General features: G+C 45.3%; 1 pseudogene; it reads right to left on the bottom strand.

The window, feature by feature from the left end:
- Nucleotides 1–15,074: 15,074 nt before the first annotated feature.
- LOC129683239 (60S ribosomal protein L32-like) lies at nt 15,075–18,890 on the bottom strand (annotated as a pseudogene).
- Nucleotides 18,891–21,638: the final 2,748 nt, after the last annotated feature.

The raw sequence follows: 21,638 nt of genomic DNA, 5'->3' as shown, positions 1-21,638 counted from the left end.
GACATAGGCCTGAATGTAGCCCCTAGGAGTTGTTGAGGGAGATGAACTGGTTCTGAGCTAGTTCGGGGCCAACATTGGGCTGTGAGATTTGCACAGGCTTTCCTGCCTCCATTGGTTTTCCCTCTCCAGCCTACAGGACCACTACAGAATCAAGGATGGAGAGAGGTGTGAAGTCCTAGTGTAGGCTGTGGTAGATGACAGGGTAAGCCTGAGAACAGTACCCGCTCACTCAGACACCATGGGGAAGGCCTTCCCTGTACCTTGAAGGGAATTGATGTTCACATGGTCAGTGTGGGCCAGGAGTGAGTTGGCCTTCCATAGCTTCCTGATCCATAAAGCCTTGACTGCTGCCTGCCCAGAGCAGGTCTCTGCCTGTCCACTTGCTTGTTGGGGTGACAGAGCCTGCAACCTCCCTTACTCAGGCTGGCCTGACCCCATGCCCAGGGCTGCCTCTCTCTGTCCCCAGGGCCACTTCTCCTCATTGTGGAAGTATGCCAAGTACGGCTCCCTGCAGGGTTTCCTCCGTGACAGCCACAAGATTGGGCCTGGCTACGTGGGCAGTGGAGGCAGCTGCAATTCCGGTTTCCTGGACCACCCGGATGAACGGGTACTGACCATGGGTGACCTCATCTCCTTCACCTGGCAGATCTCAAGGGGTATTCAGTACTTGGCTGAGATGAAGGTGAGAGCCACAGACATTGCTCTGGCCCTGGTGCCCATCCCAGCCCCTGCCTTAACCAGAAGAAAGCCCTCACTTTCTCTTCCCTTCTCTCTCTCTCTTTCTCTCTCTCTCTCCACCCCCATCCCTCCCTCTCCCTTTCTCCCTCTCTTCCCTCTTATCCTTCCCCTTTCCCTCTTTCTCTGTCCCACTCACAACCTCTGTTTCACTCTAGACAGGGTCTTACTACGTAGCCCTGGCTGGCCTGGAACTTGCTATATATACCAGTGGCCTCAAACACACAAATTCCCCTGCCTTTGCCTATGCTTCTTGGCTTGAGGGGAAACCACGAGATAAGAGAAGATAGAGAGCATAAGCAACAGCAGCTGTAATGAGGTTGGGGAAGTGGTCCAATGATCACTGTGGGTATCAACACTGTAGGTCCGGTGTGCTTTCTGGGGCTGGATGTCTTTTCCTTTCCAGCTTTCCAGTGAGGGCTCACTTTGGTGTCCACAGTGGAAGACTTCCTATCCTAATGGTGGCCAAGAGCCCAGCTCTTCTGGGGGGAGGGGGGTAGAACAACTGTCATTTGGAAATGGTGAGGCACTAACAACACTGTTTCTGGTGACCAGAGGCTCACACCCTTGCTCTGCCACTGTCTCCCTGAGCTACTTTGGAGAAGTCACTGCCTCCTCCGAGTTACATTTTGCCTTCTTTTCCTAAGAACATTCTCCACAGAACTGTGTATTCTCTCTGACATGTCTTCAAACTCCAGGAACCTATAGACACATTGACCAATACCATCAAGAAATGTGAAGATTATTATTTGAGCAACTAAATCCTATATGCAAATTACAGAGCCATCCCTATGGCACCTTAAATGTTACTTCAGTATCATTATATTGACTCACTTCCAGGAACATCCTGAGTCTTCCTACCATACCAATAAATCCTGAACAATGGGGGAAATATCTTACTCTATAAACAGAGAAGCAATTAGGAAAACTGATTTTTATCTTAACAAGGAGAGCAGTTATTTACTGAACACCTACACTGCCAAGCAATAGTTACACCTCAACATACATTTCCTGGCTTATCTTTGCAGCAGTCCTGTGAAGTGTTAGCATGTTTTTTTTTGTTTTTTTTTTTTTTTTCAAAAGCTTGCCTGTGTCCCCTGAGGCTTTGTACATAGGGTGCATGGTGTGATAGAAGGACCTAAGAGAAGTGAAAGTCATTTGGGGGGGGGCTGCCCTTGAAAGGACTCATGGAGTAGAGTCTTTGCACCTGACCTGTCTGTCACAACACAGACTCTTACAGATACCCTGGCTACAGATGCCATCTTCCATGACACCATCACCAGAGCCAGTACAAACATCCAACCTCTAGAACGTAAACTAGATAAACCTTTTCTTCCCGCCTTTCTTTTTTAATTGCAGTTGAGTGGTACACACTGTTGTAGTTATGAAAAATACACAGACACCATTTTACAGATGAGGGAAGTAAACCCCAGAATGAGGAGATAAATCCGCACATGTCACTCATCTCAGGCTCAAAGCCACGTCCCTGACTCTGTACTAATATTCCTAGGTACCGCTTTCTTTTCCACACTCGTTGGCAACATTAAAAACATGGTTCTATTAGTGACAAGTCCTCCTTAAAAGTGAGGACTTTGTGCTTTGTTGTGTAGCCAGGCTGGCCTTGGACTCACAATCCTCCTGCCTCCATCTAGGGTTATAGGTGTGTGCCATTGTGTCTGCCTTATGGAAACTTGTTTTGAATAACCTCTCTGCTTGGAACAGGACTTACACATGGTCAGTTCCCACTAAACATCCGGTTCATGAGAGCTGCACTTGCTTGCTGGCAGACCCTATCTCCTTATAGCTATGTCCTGCATAGTTCTCTGAGGCACAAGGAATCTTTTCTTGTTAATTATTTTAAATCATGTGTATGTATGTGTTTGTATGCTACCTGTGGGAGGGTGCACATGGAGGCCAGAGGCATAGGATCTCCTTGAGCTGGAGTCACAGCCCACCTGATGTGAGCTGCCAGATGTGGGTGGTAGGAATTGAACTTGGATCCTTTGGAAAATCAATATGTGCTGTAAAAAAAAAAAAAAAAAAGACACTTTTTGATTAACTGCCTTGGCCAGGCATGGTGGCACATGGATTTAATCCCAGCACTCAGGAGGCAGAGGCAGGCAGATCTCTATGAGTTCCAGGCCAGCCTGGTCAACAAATTGAGTTCTAGGACAACCAGGGCTGTTACACAGAGGAACCCTGGAGAGAGAGAGAGGGAGAAAGAAAGAGAGAGACTGCCCTTTCTAAGGACTCACAAGAAGAGATAGCTGTGATTTAATGATTTAATCCTGTCTTCCCAATATGACCCAAGCTTATACTTTCTCCATTGACTTTTCCATCACACTAAAGAAAAGCAGATGAGGCTCTCGGCCTAAAGAAGCCTCTGATCATAAACAATGGGACTATCAACTGACCACTCTTTATCATTTCAAATGGCTTCACATGGAAAGTTTGATCATCCCTCAGAAGAAGGGATTCACTGTCTGTTAACACAAGCTAACCCAGGAGGAAACATACCTCAGCCAAACGGAGTATCCAGACCAACAATGGAGTCACTCACCCCTGGAGATGACAACACAATATAAGGATGTTGGAAGGTGACCCACTGTTGGGCTCCACGGTAGGGTGGTCTGTGTGGGGTGGTGTACGGCTACAGTTGCTCCAGAGCAGGCTTGCGCCTGATAGCCCCTCCCAGCCGGGGGGTCCCAGGCTCACTCAAGGCCACCGACACTCACTAGTAGCTTCTCCAGCTGAGGAAAGAGGTGATCTCTAATCAGTAGCTAGATTATGAGTTTCATCCACACAGAAACACTGTGGCAATTGAGCCAATTCCCAAATCCTTTGTCTCCTGGGGTCGCCATCTTGAATTCTCTGACTCTCAGGGCTCCTTACTACACCTGGTTGCAGCTGCTTCCTTGGGTTGAAGGGTTTTAGGAGTCATTGCTCAGGTCCGCCCATCTGGCCCAAGTCCACTCTTCTGAATGTGCATGGAAGCTTTCAGGGATGACTGGATGGAAGTCACAGCCAGTCTACTGTAAAATATGCACAGCAACTCTGCCTTAATTAGATGTACATGTCTCCGAAGACATAAATAAATGCTTCCTTTTTTGATATGTCTGATTTAATAGCCTAATAACAGGGGAATGTTGCTGAAATATAATTCAGGGGGTGAGGGAGAAATTAATACACTCAAATATTTAAAACCCAACAGCAATTAACAATCCATTTAAAACCAATTTCTGAATTTTAATGTCATTTATCCTTATCCAACCAGGACTAGGCCTTGCTTCATTGTTATTCGTTACCACACCTAACAGGATGCTCTGCCCCTTGCTTGGACGGCACTTCCAACCGCATAATACAGTGGTAGCTGACTGGGGTACCATGACATGATGGCAGCTCCTGTGGAATTCCATAGTCTCCGGAGTTGCCAGACGCTTGTCACCTCACATTCACCTCTTCAGTATTTTACCTCTCTTTCAATGAAAACTCTGACTTTAATATTTAATGACACACATTAAGCTGCTTTGCGAAACCAGAACACCTGTTTTCTGTAGATTTACGAGGATCTAGAGACTGTCTATGTGGCTAACCCTTGGTCAGCGGTGGCCACCTGAACCCTGGCTTCCTTCCTGTTCCTGTGGAGAAGATGGGAATGGGGGTGTATGTGTCTTCTGGCTTGTGTACCTTAAAATCAGCTTAAAATGAGTCCCCTGCCAGCCCTGTTCTTTTTTGTTACAATAAACTTTTTAATATTGTAATTATTTGCAGAATAATAATTTGATAGTAGGACTGCCTTTGCACAAATATGATGTGTATATTAACAAATGGGTGGAGTTCCTTTCTTCTCATGGGCAAATAACATTGTCTGCTCTTGAGAGAAGAAAGAGACTGAGGGCTTCTTTCCAATACTGTGTGTGATTTCGGTCTTGGATGCCCTTAGGACACACTTAATCAGGAGCCCCAGACACACTGGGGAACGGTTGGCATAGGCATGTGGAGATCCTAGGGCATAAGTCCCCAGATCTGAAACTGGGCTCCACACGGGGGTACAGAGCTGCAGGTGTCTTAGCACCTCCATATCTTCCCTGAAAATCAAGCAAGACTGGTGCCCTCCTCAAAGTACTGCCTGGAGAGCTAGAGACAGGTCAGGCAAGAGCTCTTCAAACCACACCCAGAGCCTCCTTCGGAGTCTGGTTCCATCAGGACTCAGGCTCAGTCCCAGCTACTGCAAGGCAGAGGCTTGGCTGCACTAGTGGAACAACCGCAAAAGCTTCGCTCTCAGGAACTGCTGACGATTCCTGGAAATTAAGTACAGTCTGGTATTTTAGCAAAGATGACTACCAAAAAATTTTTTTAAAAAAATTATATCCATGGTGGGTATTGCTGAGATACACCAATCGATAAAAATGGAAACTAAACCGATACATGATTTTTAATATGTAAGAAATCTAAATTCTTATTTATTTATTTATTATCTATCTATGTATTTATTTTGGCTTTTTTGAGACAGAGTTTCTCTGTGTATCCCTGACTGTCCTGGAACTCACTCTCCAGACCAAGCTCTTAATGCTTAAAAATGATCTCAAATACATCAACATATCTCTCTGACACCTGAGTTGCTTTTTCGGCATTGGCTCACTTAGGGGTTGAGCACCCCCCGGGGGGGCACGCTATGCAGGGTGGGGTGCACACATCACCTCAGGTACCTACTCTAAGTCCCTGTAACCCAGAACATCTGGTTTCCCCACTGACAGCCATATCTAAAGGATAGTCCTACTTGTCCACGAGGGAGAAAGCAGACCTGATGGCTAGAGCTTCATTCCACGAAGCCTGGAGGCCCAGCCCAGGGGTTTTATTACAGAGATGACTCACGACCACAGGTCCTTACAGTTGTAAAATTTAGAACTGAAGTTTCTATGGAAGAAATCTCTTTTGATTCTTTAGTCGATAGTTGAGAAAATTGACTTGCAAAGGGGAAGGACTTTCTCTTACATCTTATGGTTTGGAGCCCTGTGACTGTGGGCTTGAGACTAAAGAAGAAAAGCAGCCGAATGCATGATTCCTGATCTCAGCGTGCATTTTCTTCTTGGCTATGAGGCCTTTTGGCTGGGTAAGAAATACTCATTTCTTATTTTGTGAAAGAGAAAGACAAGTACCCAAGTGTATCACTTATGTGTTTGGAAAGATAGCAACAGTCTTATATAGCAAGCCAGCTGTCCTCTCTCGCTCCTGGGGCTCTCATCTCTGCCTGCCAATCATCGGAGACCAAGATGTTAGCTGATAAGGGTTTCAAGAAAGTCATATAGTAAGTGATTCTTAAAGGCCAAAGTGGCTCAACAAGCCCAAAGGGATGAAGTCGCCAGTGTAATAATTAAACTCAGTGCTGCTGAGTTCCATGGGGCCTCTCCCTTGGTTCTCAGTGTGTTCTATACCTGTGCAGTGATCCATAGAGATCGTGTATCCTATCATAATGGCATCACTTCCTCGGAAGGATTCACCTTGCTGTAGGGCTAAGAGAAGGATGTGATTTTCCCCAGGTTATAGAGTGAATTAGTGCTGGAGTCAGAACTTGGAGACGCTCTTTGGGTTTGACCCAGTTCAGCCAATATTCTCTCTGTGAATGAAGTTTATTTCTATAGAGGAGAGTTTTTTTTTGTTTGTTTGTTTGTTTTGTTTTGTTTTGGTTTGGTTTTGGTTTTGGTTTTTTGAGACAGGGTTTCTCTGTGTAGCTTTGGTTGTCCCAGACTTGCTTTGTAGACTAGCCTCAAATTCATAGAGATCTGCCTGCCTCTGCCTCCTCAAGTGCTGGAATCACGCACATGTGCCACCAAGCCCATCTATAGAGGAGTTTTAGTTCAGAACACAGCTGCACTGGCAATAGATCACATCCAAAGACCTTCTAGATGTGGCCAGAATACAGATATACCTTTAATCCAGGAGACAGAGGCAAAAAGATCTCTGAGTTCAAGGCCATTCTGGTATAGAGCAAATTTCAGGTAAAGATACGCTTAGGTTCAGGTGTATTGGTACATGCCTTTAATCCCAGAACGCAGAAGACAGAGGCATGCAGGCCCCTTAGTTCTAGTCAGCGCTGTCCAGACAGTTTGGTTGAGTCAGTGAGTTGAGGGGTAGTTCAGTGGAGTTGAGTTCATGGCAGTTCAGTTCATGGAATTCAGAGGCAGTTTTAACCAGGAGAGTTTTACAGAGAGAGGTTGAAGAGAGAACAAGCTAGACAGATGCAGGTGAAGGCAGAATGAGCCAGATAATGAGAAGGTGCCAGAATAATAGAACAGATTGCTAGAGTTAGTTTGAGGCCAAGCAGAGCAATTCAGTGAGAAATTGTGAGAAGCCAGATTGAATCAAGTCAGCTTAGAGAGGAGTTGGAGCCAGAACAGCTGAGTTGAACCAGCCAGCAAGAGTTCAGAAAGAACAAGAAAGAGTGAACTTACTCAGCAGTAAGTCTCAGAGGCTAAAAACATTCTAGGCCTAGATTAGATTGTATGGAGGTTGGAAGCTTCCAGGACTAGGCCTAGGTTAGCAGACCTAGGCAGTAAGCCTTGGAAACAACATTTCCAGCAGGCGAATAAGTTAAATTTAGATATTCCTCTGATTTCCGTTCTGTTAGAAATCAGTTCAAATTCAGAGCTGTAACTTTGGATCTCAAATGTACTCGCTCATAGTTGATAGCATTGGCAATGCCTGTCGTCCCAGCCACTGAAGTCTGAGGTAGGAGGGTTGCTTGAGCCGATGAATTGCTGGCCTGGCCAGCATACCTAGAGTCCATCGCTCCAACTCAGTTGTGAGTCAATCCTTTGATAACACAGGCTTTGTCAGCATGGCTGCGCTGGCCCCTCTGATGCAATCCTGAGTGATAATGGACACAAATAGCCACCTGCCCCCTCCGCCCCCTGAGGCTTCAGATTTCGAAGGCATCTTCCTTTCCTGAACTTCCTCTTCTCATCCTAGATTGTACACAGGACTTGTCTTCATGATTTCATTTCAACTTCTATGGTAAGGAGACCATGCTTTTGATCTTTCTTACAGGGGCACACATGACCACGCTCACCCTTACCCACTGCGTAGGCAACTCAACCAAGAACAGTCAAAAGATCTACATGCACTGTGGTTTTCCTGCGTATGTGCATAGGACAGAATTTAACTTATAAGTTAGTCACTGTAAAAGATTAAGAACAAAACTAATACTAAAGTAAAATAATTATAATAATATATAGTAAGAAACATTTGTGCTTTGAGCCGTTACTAAATGAAACAAGAATTACTGGCACACATGTTTTATTGTAACAGTAGCTCTGATGCCAAGCAGGCTACTAAGTGGCCGCTGCTGGTACAGGGTATACAGCACAGAGATCCTGGAACAAGCTATGGTTCAAGGCCAAGGCAGGATAGAGTGGGGCATTTCAACATGCCACCCAGGTCAACAAGTATTTTAAAACTTAGGAGTCATTTTGTTGAGTCTCCATTTAGTCCTTTTAGACTGTCACTGGAAAATGAAATGGAATAGGGAGGAAAGTAAGTGTGTGTGTGTGTGTGTGTGTGTGTGTGTGTGTGTATAACTTACAAAAAGAAAGTTTATTAGACTTGTAGGATAACACAGGGATCTTGGCTCTTTCAGGCCACTATTACTCAATATGGAGGACAGAGTTTAATTTCCTCTGACTCTATTTTAGAGTTCGTGAAACACAAGAATAGGATAGAATCTCAACTGGTGACAGTCAGCAAGACCCTGTATGAACTGACTCCTAAAGGGGCTCCAGGTCACGGTGAAGAACCTTCAATTTCCTGGTCAGTTTGTACTCTCAGATCTACTGTAGAGTTTCTGGTAACTTGGGGGTCTCCACTTGAACACCACTGACATTTGAGAGTGGATGGGTCTTTGTTAGGGAAGGAATTGTTTTATGCACGAGCTTTATCCCTGCTGGCCTCTATCTACTAGCGAAGTGGTTCTCAACCTATGTGCCACAACATTTGGGGGGGGGATCCATTGATCTTTTCACAGGGGTCACCTAAGACCATGTGCGTATCAGATATTTACATTATGATTCACAACAGTAGCAAAATTATAGTTTTGACGTAGAAACAAAAATAATTTTATAGTTGGAAGTCAACACGACATGAGAAACTGTATTAAAGGATTACAGCATTAGGAAAGCTGAGAACCATTATAATACACACACACACACACACACACACACACACACACACAAGCACACGAGCTCCAAGTCCAGTTTCCAATATTTGCCTAGAGAAATAGCTAGTTGACAAAATACTTGCCATCCAAGCATGATGACCTGAGGTCAGCCCCCAGATCCACATAAAATGTCCATATGTGCCACATGACTATGTATTTCCAGCACTTGGGAGGATTCTTTGGATTTAGTGGCCAGAAAGCATAGCCTGATCTGTGATCCCCAGGCCAGTGAGAAACCCTGTTCAAAAAGTAAGTTGGAAAGCTCTTGAGGAATGACAATCCAAGGATGACCCTGCCTCGTCCCCCCAGTACCTCTAATACCATCCTGGACCCTTAGCTGGCAGTTAACCACTATTCTAATGGGAATGAGCTCCTGTGTCTGTCTAGGAATCTTACTCCTCGCGCTTTCTCTAGTGAAAGCTTCCAGAATTGCCCCCAGGGCAGAACTGGTCTGCCAGGTGTAGAACTTGCATGCTGTGCTCATCCGTGGCAGTGTAATTTCTTGCCTCCCCTTGTTACACTGTCATTTCCTGGCAGTCAGTGATTATGACTTCTAATCTGTATTCTCTAGTTCTCAGCACTCAGCATGTCTGGTCCACAGCAACGGAGACAATGAGGAACGGATGGGCTTACACTCCTGCTGGCTCTCCTTGGCGGGTGACTTCTGCAAGATGCTGCACCCTTGTCCTCACCACCAGCAGGATTTCTTACTTGTCTTTGATGAAGGACAAGTCCTGCCTGGCCTTAGTTCCCAATCACAGTTTGGTAGCATCAAGGTCACAATGGAAACTGCCCAGGAACACCGTGTTGGTTAGTGCTCGTTGTGTCATTGTCTACTTGACACAACCCTGTGTTGTCTGGGAAAAGTCTTAAGGAGAAATTAACTAGATCAGGTTGGCCTATGGGCATGCCCGTAGGACACTGTCTTAATTGTTAATCAAGGTGGGGAGACCCACCCTGAGTGTGGGCGGCTCCATTTCACCGGCAGGACCCTGCGCTGTAGAGATGAAGAAAGCTGGCTTCAGCAGAAGTGGGTGGGCAGCGCGGATGCTTTCTCTCCTCTCTGCTCTTGACCATGGATGTGCTGTGACTAGCTGCCTAAATTCCCACCTTGACATCTTCAGAAGGAGGGATTGTATGCGGGACTGCAAGCCCAATAGAACTTTCCTCCTCAAAGTTGCTTTTTCTTGATTGTTTTATCACAGCAGCCAGGACAGCAACTCTGTCCACACTGTGTCTGGCTCATGGGGTGAAGACTCCCATTCTATAGGTGGCAGATACTGAGTCTCCAAGGCTTTATTCACAAGCCCAGTGTCCTGTAGCCTTGAGATAACAGTTCAAGGCAGTTTGACTGCCAACCCCACTCCCTGCCCTGCCTATAGGCTCCAGAGTTTATTTTTCGAGACAGGACCTTACTATCTAGTTCTGGCTAGCCTGGAACTCACTATGTGGCCTCAAACTCATAGAGGTCCACCTGCCTCTGCCTCTCAGAGTGCTAGGAATAAAGGTGTGTGCCACTATGCCCGGCTGCCAGATTATTTTTAATTTGTACTACACTTAACCTGTTGTTACATGAAGTCTAAAAGGCCTCTTTGCCCAGACAATGGGCGGGTGATACCCATCTGTATCACTTCCTATCACTGTAGCCAACATCAAATTCTACCAAAATATGGGGAAATCATCTTGATGTTGAATTTGCATATCCAAGGGCTGGAGGATGGCTTCTATAATCAAATTATGTGGAATCGTAAAAGGGAGTAGCGTTTAAATAGCTTACAAAATTACTTTGAAGACACACATTAAAATCGAAAGAACGCAGCACATTGGAGATCTGTACGGAAAGTTAAAAGCTAATTGATTATGACAGCTCTGTCTTTATCACTGGCACCATCCGCCGTCTCCGCTTTGTCAAGATCACAGCTCACCCCACCTTCTGCCCCCCGTCTAACCACATTCAGCTGAGCTGAGAAGAACAGATGGAGTTTTATACAGGAACCCCACCCCATTGCATAGACGGAGGAGCGGCCTTAAAAAACAAACAAACAACTCCCCCCCAAAAAAAAACACCCTAGAATTGCTGAAATTCTGATTTCTTTCAGCAGCTTTACTGACTTTATAACCTATTTTATTGGCGATGTAAGGTTTTCGGGCCCAGCATCTGTTTGTTACATCTGGGGGGAAAATATAAATCCCTCCCCCTGTTTTTTTAATGCCACTGAACCAAATTTAAGAGACAGGCAGACAAGCAGGTCTTAATAGCAGAGGACGGCAGCACAACCTCTCTGTCCATGATGTCCTGTGTCCCAGACTTGTGTCTGGTGGTCAGGACCAGCAGAAAAGAAGAGAAGTAGGAGTTCAAGGCTCCTCTGCTCTGCACAGTTTGCCAGCTTAGAGAGGAGAGCCTGAAGACTGCTGAGCCAGCAGGAGCTGGTGCCCCAGGAAGGGGTGTGGGAGACTCCTGTTGGTGAACGTGGGCTACAGAGAGATACAATTTTTACAGACTTGTTGTGCCTGATCACCCAGAGTCATGCTTACACATCATGGGGCTTCATTATAATAATAGTCCTCTATGCCAACTTCTTAACACCTAAGCCTTTCCATTTAGCCTTTCCCGCTCCATAGCTGTTTATAAGATTAATAGACTCGACGCATAAATAACTGAGAGGGAGAGAGGAGAGAGAGAGAGAGAGAGAGAGAGACCTGAACAGTCTCAGAAGCAGCATTCTAACAGTGAGATAGTATCTGCCCCTACTGATAGGGTCAAGGGTCATGGAGAATTGTTAGCACTGTGTGAGAAGCCTTTGAAGGGTTGAAGGACATTTCCAACTCTTGCAGAACATTCTAAAATAGCCTTAGTTGTACAGCCTGTGGGGTGAGGACCTGCTCTATGTCCTGGAGCAAAGTGATGTGGGAGGAGGGAAGGCAGAATAGTGTCTCAGTCACATCCATGAAGGATTGGAAAGGGAATAGCAGAAGAAGAATGAATGGGGTGGGAGTGGGGAGCCAGAAAGCCATGGGCATAGGGCTCAGGAGCCTCCGCTGTTAGGCTCTGCTTTCTCTATCTGAGGTCATAAGTCACAGGACCTATGATCAGGTTTTGCAAGACTCCCAAAGGAATCCAAACAGGTAAGAGTGGCAGAGCAAACTTCAGGGTGTCATCCTAAGGTTATCAGAGATGAAGCCCTAGAGTAAGCAGATGCAAAGAAAAACATGGCGACACTGTTGCAAGGGGGAACGCCCAGACTCGGAGGCTGCGGTAGGCGACCTCGGCAGAGCTGCATAGGGTGTCTTTGGACAATGGACCCATGTGAGGAGAGGGAAGGAATGCCTTAAAGTCTAGGGTTTATCTGACATGGTCCCTGCATACCTAGGGGATCATTTGTATAGCACCATCCTCAGCAGACTTGTGACTGAGCAAGGGAATGGGTCTACCGAAAAGATGGAGGCAGAAATAGAATGCTCATGGCCGGTCTATCTCACCAGGCCTTCTGTCACTACTTTTTTCCTCAGCGCTTGTTCGAATGTTTACGAAAGAGACCAGGCTTCGGAGGGCGGGGAGAGCTCACCAAACAAGAAGAAGGCAAAGCAAAACAGTAAGTTGAAATGCAAAAAGGCCGTATTTCCCCCTCTTGAGCAGTGAGTGGCTGCGTGCAGAGCCCTTCAAGAACTTTACTCCCCAGTTTGAGGAACAGAAATGAAGCTGATCTTTCACTGTCATCAGATTTGGGATCCTTCCTCTTCGCCTTAAATAACTGCCTTCAGCTGGACAGCCACACGTCTGCCCTTCTGTGCTGTAAAGGGTGGAAAAGATTAAAAGCCTTATCTCTGCTTCTGTTTCCCTTTAACCTGATCACCCTGTGACCTCAGTGTGGACACAGGTCAAGACTGTTTTAATGTGGCCCCATGGAAACTCTACAAGGGTGCAGAGCTGACCATCACGGGCATTTTGGATGTCAGCCCTCTCCTCATTTCATCTTGTGAGGCTCAGCATAGTTTTGTATGATATATGCATGTGTGCAAGATGGGTCTGTATGTAAGCACATGTGTATGTGTCTGTGTGTGTGTGTGTGTGTGGCCAGAAGTCAACCTCAGGTGTTGTCCCACTTTTTTTTGGGGGGGGGACTTTGTGTTTACTAGTAGACAAAGCCACCTGGTCAGCAAGCCCCAGTGTCTCTTGTTCTCTGCCTCCCCAGTCCTGTGATTACAATCGTGCCCCACCATGCCAGGCTTTTTTACTTGAGTTCTAGGGATTGAACTTGGCCTCGTACTTGCACAACAAGCACATTATAAACTGAGCTATTTCCTTATATCTTAGCATTTTTAAAAAACATTTTATTCATTATTAGCGTATGGGTGATGGTGGCGGTGGAGAGAGGTCAGTAGACAACATTTGGGAGTGTGTTCTCTCACTTTTCACTGTGGTTTCTGGGGAGTGAACTCAGTGTATCAGCTGAGCTAGCTCACCAGCCCTCAGTTTATTTTATATCATGGCTCAAAAGACCAAGGTCTCACAGTTAGATCTGTCACAAAAGCCTCTCCTCTGTGTAGTTCACACTTCACAGTTAACCCTTCCCATCATTTTCAGGGCAAAAGAAGCAGAGAATGCCCTGCATCAGTTTATTGACATCTGAGAACTACTGGCTTTTTGCAGAGAAGTCATATAATTCCTGTCATACTGGGTGTCTGATAGGTGCTAATTTGACATGGCAATGAGATAGAAGTTGGGCCCAGGCTGTCTTCAACCTCACAGGATTGGAATGCTGTCCTCTTAGCACAGAGTCAAACAGTTCTCTGGCAATAAATCGCTTTCCACTCACAGGTCCACTGAGTAAACAGAAAAGTAATCAACAGTGCGCGCAGGTAGATGTATCAGGTGGCGTTTCCTCAAGGCAGGAAGCACCCAACGAATCAAGAAGCCCCGTGTGTCCAGTGTGGCATGAGTCTTTCATGTCATCTCTAGGATGGTCCCGTCACTTCTGCCTGTCTCCAAGAGACATTTCTGAATCTTTAATTATACGTTCACTTTGATCAAGAGAAAATGAAATGGAAAGAAAAAAATCAGAAGGCACCTAAAGTTGGTCCAAAAATAAAAGATTCTTCTTATTTTCTAGTGCAGTGATGTTGCTCTCAAACCCTGCACATCTTTCTCCTTTTTGGCTGCATGGTTTTTATTTGTCTTTTCTTCCTCAACTATTACATTTCTTCCTTTTAAAATGTGGCCTGCCTGGCTCATTCTTATCTACTGTCTGTTTTGGAAAATAAATGGTCTTATGTCGTTTTTAGTGGTAGAAAGAAATGGAGTTTTAGGAAGGAAATTTATCCTGGGCTGAAAAAAAAAGGAAAACAACAAAACAACAAAACCCCCAGGAGATTAAGGCATGTATTTTCAGCTGCCTTTTAAAAGACAGATTTGAAAAGTATTAAATTCCATTTCACCTGTCCAGAGTGGTATAACACAATGTTAGCGTATTAATTAACAATAAAAGTGGTGTTTTGCCTCATACATAAAAAAAAAAAAAACAATAATATATATAAAAAAATATATAAAAATAGATATATATATATATATATATATATATATATATATATATATATATATATATATATATATATATATATATATATCGCTTATGGAGGAAATGAGGGCCACACGATTGATTTCACTTTGAGGAGGTAATGAGTTGCTCCCCCTCTAACAAGGAGGTTTTGCACACTGACCCAGGTGCAGGGCCTCTTCGGAATTCTTGCTAAGGACCTGGCCAAGAACCAGTTTCTCCATCTTCAAATGTTACCTTCACACCAGGTACACCACACACCCCTCGCCAGGCTGGCGACACTTCTCAGAAGGAATGTGGGGTGAGGGCAAGGAAAGCTTTTGTCAGCTCTCAAGGGTCACCTGAGCGCCCACCTGTCCCCTGGCTCCACAAGAAAGTGGGTTTGTCGAGCGCCAAGGTGTTTTCTACTTGTGGAAAGAACTCTAGCATTCCATATTTTACATAGCTTGGACCTTTGAACTTGGAATATTTTCTTACATTTCACATAGCTTTGCTCCCTGTGGGGAGAAAACCCTAGTCTTTCAAGTGGTTATTATAAATCTTAGTGTATAAATATGCACAAGAGGTCAGTACTACTCCGAGATGGCACTTAAAAGGTTCAAGTGTCTCTCAGTAAGATTGTTCAGCTTGTTCACTGACAGCGAATCAAAGTCGGCAAAGCCGGAACTTCGCTTTTGATTGTTCCTTCAAGGTTTTCAAGGGAAAAAAAAAGATTTTTGGAAGACTTGATTGGTATTCATTCTTTCATTCACTCATCCTATAGACATGGAATAAGGGACTGACTTGGCTGTGTTTGATGCTGAATATCCTACCTAAGGCATTGCAGCCGGGGCTGTGAAGGTTGAGTTGTGAAATTTCTAGATTTTAGATCTGGAACTGAGACCCAGAGAGGGTGACCTTTCTTATATCATGTAATCAAAGGTGTAAATCAGATCTGATCTCCCTTTCCCCACCCCGAGCCATGTCCAGTGAGCTGGGGCCTCTGGAAAGTTTGAGGGCCCAGAGTGTGGGATCATCCTAGGTACCCTATCCATAGACTGTGACCTCACCTCACCATGTCAGTATCTTGTGGTTTTGATGTTTGTTTGTTTGCTTGTTTTGATCTTTTAGGGCAATAGTTCTGTGTTCCCTGATAACAGCTGGTATGCATTTTCTGTCTCTGATTGCTTAGATTCTGTGTGTATGTGTCTATGCATACACTGTGAGTGTGAGTGTGTATGTGGAGGCCAGAGGCTAAGGTTGCGTGTCTTGCTCAATCACTCTCCACTTTTGTCTTTGCAAGCAGGGCCTCTAACTGGCGGATTGAGTAGGCTGGCTGGCCAGGGAGCCCCAGGGATCCTCCTTTCTTCGCCTTCTCATAGCTGGGATTACAAGCTTATGCCACTACGCCAACTTTTTACACTTTAAACCTAGCAGTTAAAAATCAATCAGGTTCTCTACCTGAGTGGCAAGAACTTGTCTAAGGCATCTCCTCAGCCCTTCTGATGGGGATGTATTTTTTATTTGATCTATTTTATTTGGGTTCTGATACCTCTATCTCTTCGCCACCCCAATCCCTTCCAACCCCCATCCCCAACAGTAGGGAGGAGAGAGAGAACGCTAGTGGAGAGAGGGAGAGTTGAGATATTTTTATTATTTCCTCCTTATCAGGGATGTTGAGGTTCTTGGGGCAAGTCCAGTCTTCAGCTCATCAGGATATCTCTAACTTCTTTTTGTTGTTGTTCTTGTTGTTTTTCTCCTGACCACTTGACAAACCAGCAACAGCAGGAGCAGGAACCAGCAGGAGGAACAGCCTCATCTCCTCTCTTGGGGCTCTGGTCTTTTTATACCCTCTCTAAAGTCTCCAGAATTAAACTAGCTTCAGCTAGCAGAATCACATTTCTACCAGAGCACGCATGAGGCAGATAGTCAGCTGCTGTGTACAATCTGAAGCAGCCCCATATCCCACACCTGGGTTAAAACAAAGACATGTTTTCACAACATAACTGGGTTTTTTAAGATGCCAAAATTCTCACTACACTCCAAAATTTCCTTTTATCCAGAATCTTTGGCTGAGAATCCATCTAGGTATTGCTGTGAGAGAACTTCCCAGCAAAGGCATATTGCATGAAGCTGTGTCTGTCTCACCATGGACATACATGTATTCACTTTCTCCAGATGAAACATTTTTCTCCTCCACTGTCGTTCTCCTCCAGATTTTTTAGCCAACATTTCCTGAGTTCCTGTGGCGAACCAGACCCACAGTGTGGAGACAGCTCACTCCTAGGTTCTACCTCCCTGCTTGTCTCCCAAGAGTCCATTTGTTTCTCTGCTCTGAGGCACCCACTCAGAATATAATATCCCATGACAGGATGTCTTTCCATGTGCACACCAAAATAGCTCTGGCCTCTGTGTTCTGAGTTCCTCTCTCATGCCACTGACATCATGTCATTTAGGCACATGTTGAGAGAGAGGGACTGCTTTGGGTCCACGCAGACTTGTTTCTCTATTTGTAAGCTTCGAATCCATTTTACTCTCTTCATCTCCGTTTGAACAATGTGCCTGGCAGGAGGAAGATACTGAGTGAAGGCCTTTCTGTTTCCACTCTGAACTCATTTTCTTTCTGCTAACAAAGATGTTAAAGAAATTGAACCCAAGCTTGGGGAGGGGCCTTGACTGCATTTTAGAATGTAGTACTTACTCTTATGTAACAGATTCTCTTCTTCAAAACACTTAGAGCTGAGTCTTAGAAGTCCAGGGTCCTGTCCCTTTCTTTATGGATTATGAGATGGGAGATGTACCGGGACCAGTAGCTGCACTGCCGTCCTACTGGAGTCTTCAAATCCTGTGCTCTTGCCTTCCATTTAATGGACTAGACTGTACTGTTTCTTTCTTGATTTGTCTTTTATTTTAATTAGAAGCACAGATATAAATGAATGATAGCAGCTTATTCAACCACCTCCAATCAAGTATGTATGGAGCGTTGCTTGGCACCTGAACAAGCCATTTCAGCCTGGCATGTTGACCCTACTTCTTCTGTCTCCCTGTTGGGCCTGGCAGCTCACATTCACTAGTATCCCTCTGAGCTTCACAGAACCCAAGTGACCGTTCCCTGTCAAAGGCAGTGCTCACACAGGGAACCCCTCTCCCAATTCTGATCTCGGCTCTATTTGTTAGGAACTTTTCCGTCCAACCAAGCCAGCTCTACGTTCCTTCCTCTGCCCTCACATACCCATTTTGCCTCGTGCCTTTAAATAGGTTTGGCCTGAAGACAGGACTTCATCCTCAGTGTCTCCCACCCTACCGTTATTCTGGGCCTTTGACCTCCCTCACTTTAATTATTTGCTTCTATTTACAAGGAGGTTGTCGCCAATGGCCCCGTTGGGTTGTCTCTCAGCCATTTCCTGCAGCTCTCTACGATGTGATTGATCTAGGGTTACCCTCTGGTTTCACGGGGCATGACTTTGATCAGGAGTCTGCTGTCTCTCCAGATTGGGAGAGGCTGCGAGGGATTACTTACCCCCAACATGTTCGGCCCCACCAGTTGGGAATGATCTCCACTTCCCTGGGACAAATTCCGTCCCCTGTCCCAGCACAGAGTACATCTAATCCCTGCTGGTATTTTAAGACCATGATCCCATCCCTCCCTCGTGGCTCGTCCCCCTCGCCTTATGCACTCTTTTAGAGGATAGGCATAAATGTATGCTAGTGTGGCCGGCCATGTGTCTGCCTTATGCGTAGACAAGGAGGCATTTACTTGCCTTTATTGGAATATTCTCTTTTTTACCCGTTGGTTTTGTTTAGCATTATGCTCTGGACTGGTGGTCAATCAAACACCCTACCTCTTTCCCCATCTCGCACCAGTTGCTGTAAATCTGATCCTATCATTCTCTATTGAAGACATTTATTTATTTATTTATTTATTTATTTATTTATTTATTTATTTATTTAGGTTTTTGTGCTTTTATTTTAAACACAAATGAAACGTGCACAGGAGCCATGTACTCATTTTCTTCACCGCATAGCCTGATGTTGGGATGGGTGACTCCAATGGCCAGCTGTGGTGCTTTTTCTAGATGGCTTTTTGATTCTTGGAGGAAACATTGTGAGCAATCTCAGCACAATAAGATTTGCTGCACATCAGCAGCACTTCCTGTTCCTTGACATTGTGGACCAGAAATTTCCAGAAGCCGCTAGGTAGCAGGTCCTTGGTTTTCTTGTGGCTCCCGTAACTAGTGTTGTGCATCAGGATCTGGCCCGTGGATCTTCTTGAACCCTGTCATTGATACCTCTGAGTTTCCACCAGTTTCGCTTAATTTTGACCTATCAGTCTGATTGGTACCTGATGAACTTCTTGGTCTTTTTTTTTCGATGATCTTGGGCTTCACCAGAGGCTGGAGGGCAGCCATGATGCCGCAAAAGAGATGGCAGCCACCTCTAGGTAGCACTGAGGAAAAAGGCCACTTATTTATTTTTGATCTCATGTGAATTCATGTACCTACTCAGCTTCAGTTTTCCAGTTGATTACTAGAACCTTCTTGAAATCTCTGTGCTCTCTTCAAGCTTTTACTGTGTACAAAGCTAATACATAAATATTTACATCAAAAGCATAGATAAAAGCGTTCGGTGGGGTTACAGGCTGCCTGTCTTAGGCAGCTTTGTGCATGTATGGGGACGAGACTACTCGGGAAAACAGTGGTGGCTGTTGGGAGCCAGCTTGTTCTTGACGGACAGGGAAGCTGTAAGCAAGGGGGAAACAGCTGTTTCAGGGATGGCGAGCAGCATGAGCTCCTCGGTGCAGCCCTGCAAAACAGCTCTGTCCACTGAGAACAGAGAGGCCCTAGCCAGAAGTGCCACACCCATCCTGACCCCAGTTCTCTAGATCCAGTTCTCCAGGATAGGAACCAGAGCGCTGTAGCCAAATGGCTTCCTAGAGCCGGATCAAGGGTGATGTGGTTTAACCTGCAGCAGCTTATATTAGGAAGCAAGTGCTCAGGTGACATAAGAAATAGGGTTTGTTAAAGGGACTCAAGTGCCAACCGAGAAAACCACCCCACGGCCAAAGCTGTGTAAGTGTGAGCAAAAAACGAAGTAAAACCCTTCTATTTTGTAAGCCAAGGTATAACATGAATATGCATGAGTATGCCGTGATAAAATGAACGGTTGAATGCATGCATAAGTGAGTGAGAAAGAGCTGAGGCTTCCTAAATGGAAGCCTTCTGTTATTTATGTGGATGACCCCATCCAAGGCACAGAGCAAGACTTTGTTGCCTCCCCCTGACCCTGAGGGCAGTGAACCTATGCCTCTCTTCCTAAACAGAGAGCTGAGGGAGTGCCTGGTGCACACTCTCTCAGCCAGTGATGAAGGCAAATCCTATCAGTAATAAGCCACACAGGTGGCCAGTGCCTTTGTGGTGAGGTGACAGGCGTGACATGCTTCCTCCATGGTCTCCTTCCTCACACCCATTCACTGTGCTCTGCTCACTAGAGAAAGCCTAAGAGGAACAAACACAACAGAGGAACATTTACAACAATTCTCAGATTGCCAAGCTCATCAGAAACAACGACACACGGAGAAATTATCACAGAGCAGAGGGAGACTTCTGGGACGTGACAAAAACAGCAGTATTTTTCAACCATTCCATGTATTTCAGATAGTTCCTTGAAAAGTTATCCTAAAAATTATTAAGACACAAGAATGGAAGGTGTGTGAATGGCTAAAATGTTCACTAGGATAAGAAAGGGTCTCTTCTGATACTCTACTGCCAGTCTGCCAGTCTGTATTAACCCAACAGTCCTCAACAGCATTCTTGAAGGCGGAGCCTGAGGTAACCTAGGCTAGCCTCAAACTTGCTATGTGGCCAAGATGACCATGAGCTTCTGATGTTCCTGCTCCACCTTCTAGGTGTGTCCCAACACACCCAGTTTGTGCAGTGCTGGGGGGGGGTGGGTTGCGCCAGGGCTTTGTGTACAGCAGACAATCATTCGACCTGCTGAGCCACAGCCCCACCCTTCATTCAGCTATTTTCCTGCTGGATCCGAAAGACTGCAGACCTTCATTCTCGTGGGGCAGATGGCCTAGCCTGGACAGGGCTTCTTTCTGAAGCTTTGTCTTCCCCACTGTATTTTCTTCTGCTTCCCCACTGTATTTTCTTCTGCTTATGCAGATCACGTCTAGCCATTGACTTCCTATTATTTCTGGAGGAAATCCACAACTATGTATAGCTAAATTTATCCATATCCAAGGTCCACACAATGTTTCCCTTGTACTGTTATCTTTTCCTGTATCCCAATCACCAGGTGAACTCCTATGTCCTGGTAGCCGAGACTAAAGATTGCTAGGTTATTTTTGAATTTCCTCTCCATCTACAATATCCAGCCAGCCTCTGACCTGCTGGGGAAGTTGCTTCCTGTTGTCAGGTTCTTTTTTTCTCCACACAGTGGGTAACTCCAATCTCCCTAGAGTGTCTGAAAACCCACCCCCTGCCTCCCTCTCCACCCTGTGTCCACGGGACTTCCCCTAGCATTGTAATATTTTCCTTGAAGCCTCCAGCTTGCTGAATTCCCTTTAAGTAAAGCCCAGGCCTCTCAGTGAGGTTCAAATCTGCAGCCCAGGGTATTCTTCTGCCTGATAGGCAGATGGAAGTTGATCTGGCTTTGCCAGCGCCCTCCCCAGATCTGCCCCATCACCTGAGCTTAGCCACTGCCTCCATCCCATTGCTTCTTGTAAAATGGCCTTTCCGGCCTCTTTCTCCTCCTCTTGGACACCAGCATGAGTCCTTCCCATCATATGTCACATGCCATCAAGGAGCCTGTGACCCAGCTTCCCTTTAGCACACCATATAACTCCTGCTATTTTAGCAACTGCATGGAGTTTGTGAAGTGTTAAAGAATACGTTTCTTCTATTTTTGGAATTCCTGTTTTCTGTACTTTTTTAGATTACAGGCTTTTGGGGTTCAGATCCTGCATCTTTGTTTTTGAAAACTATTTACATGTAGCTTGACAACGTGATATTTGGGGACCAGGCATATCTAATGAGAAATAATACTATCTTTTTAATTGTTGGATGCAACCATGGTGGATCACTGTTAAGAAAGCTGGTGGTGCCTGGTGACGGTTTGATAACGCTTTTTCTTTAAGATTTATTTACTTATGT

This window comes from Psammomys obesus, unplaced genomic scaffold (assembly GCF_907164565.1).
Source record: "Psammomys obesus unplaced genomic scaffold, mPsaObe1.curated_primary_1811, whole genome shotgun sequence".
In the NCBI taxonomy this organism is placed as follows: Eukaryota; Metazoa; Chordata; class Mammalia; order Rodentia; family Muridae; genus Psammomys; species Psammomys obesus.
Note: the sequence above shows the minus strand (reverse complement) of the source record. Positions and strands in the feature narration are given on the sequence as shown.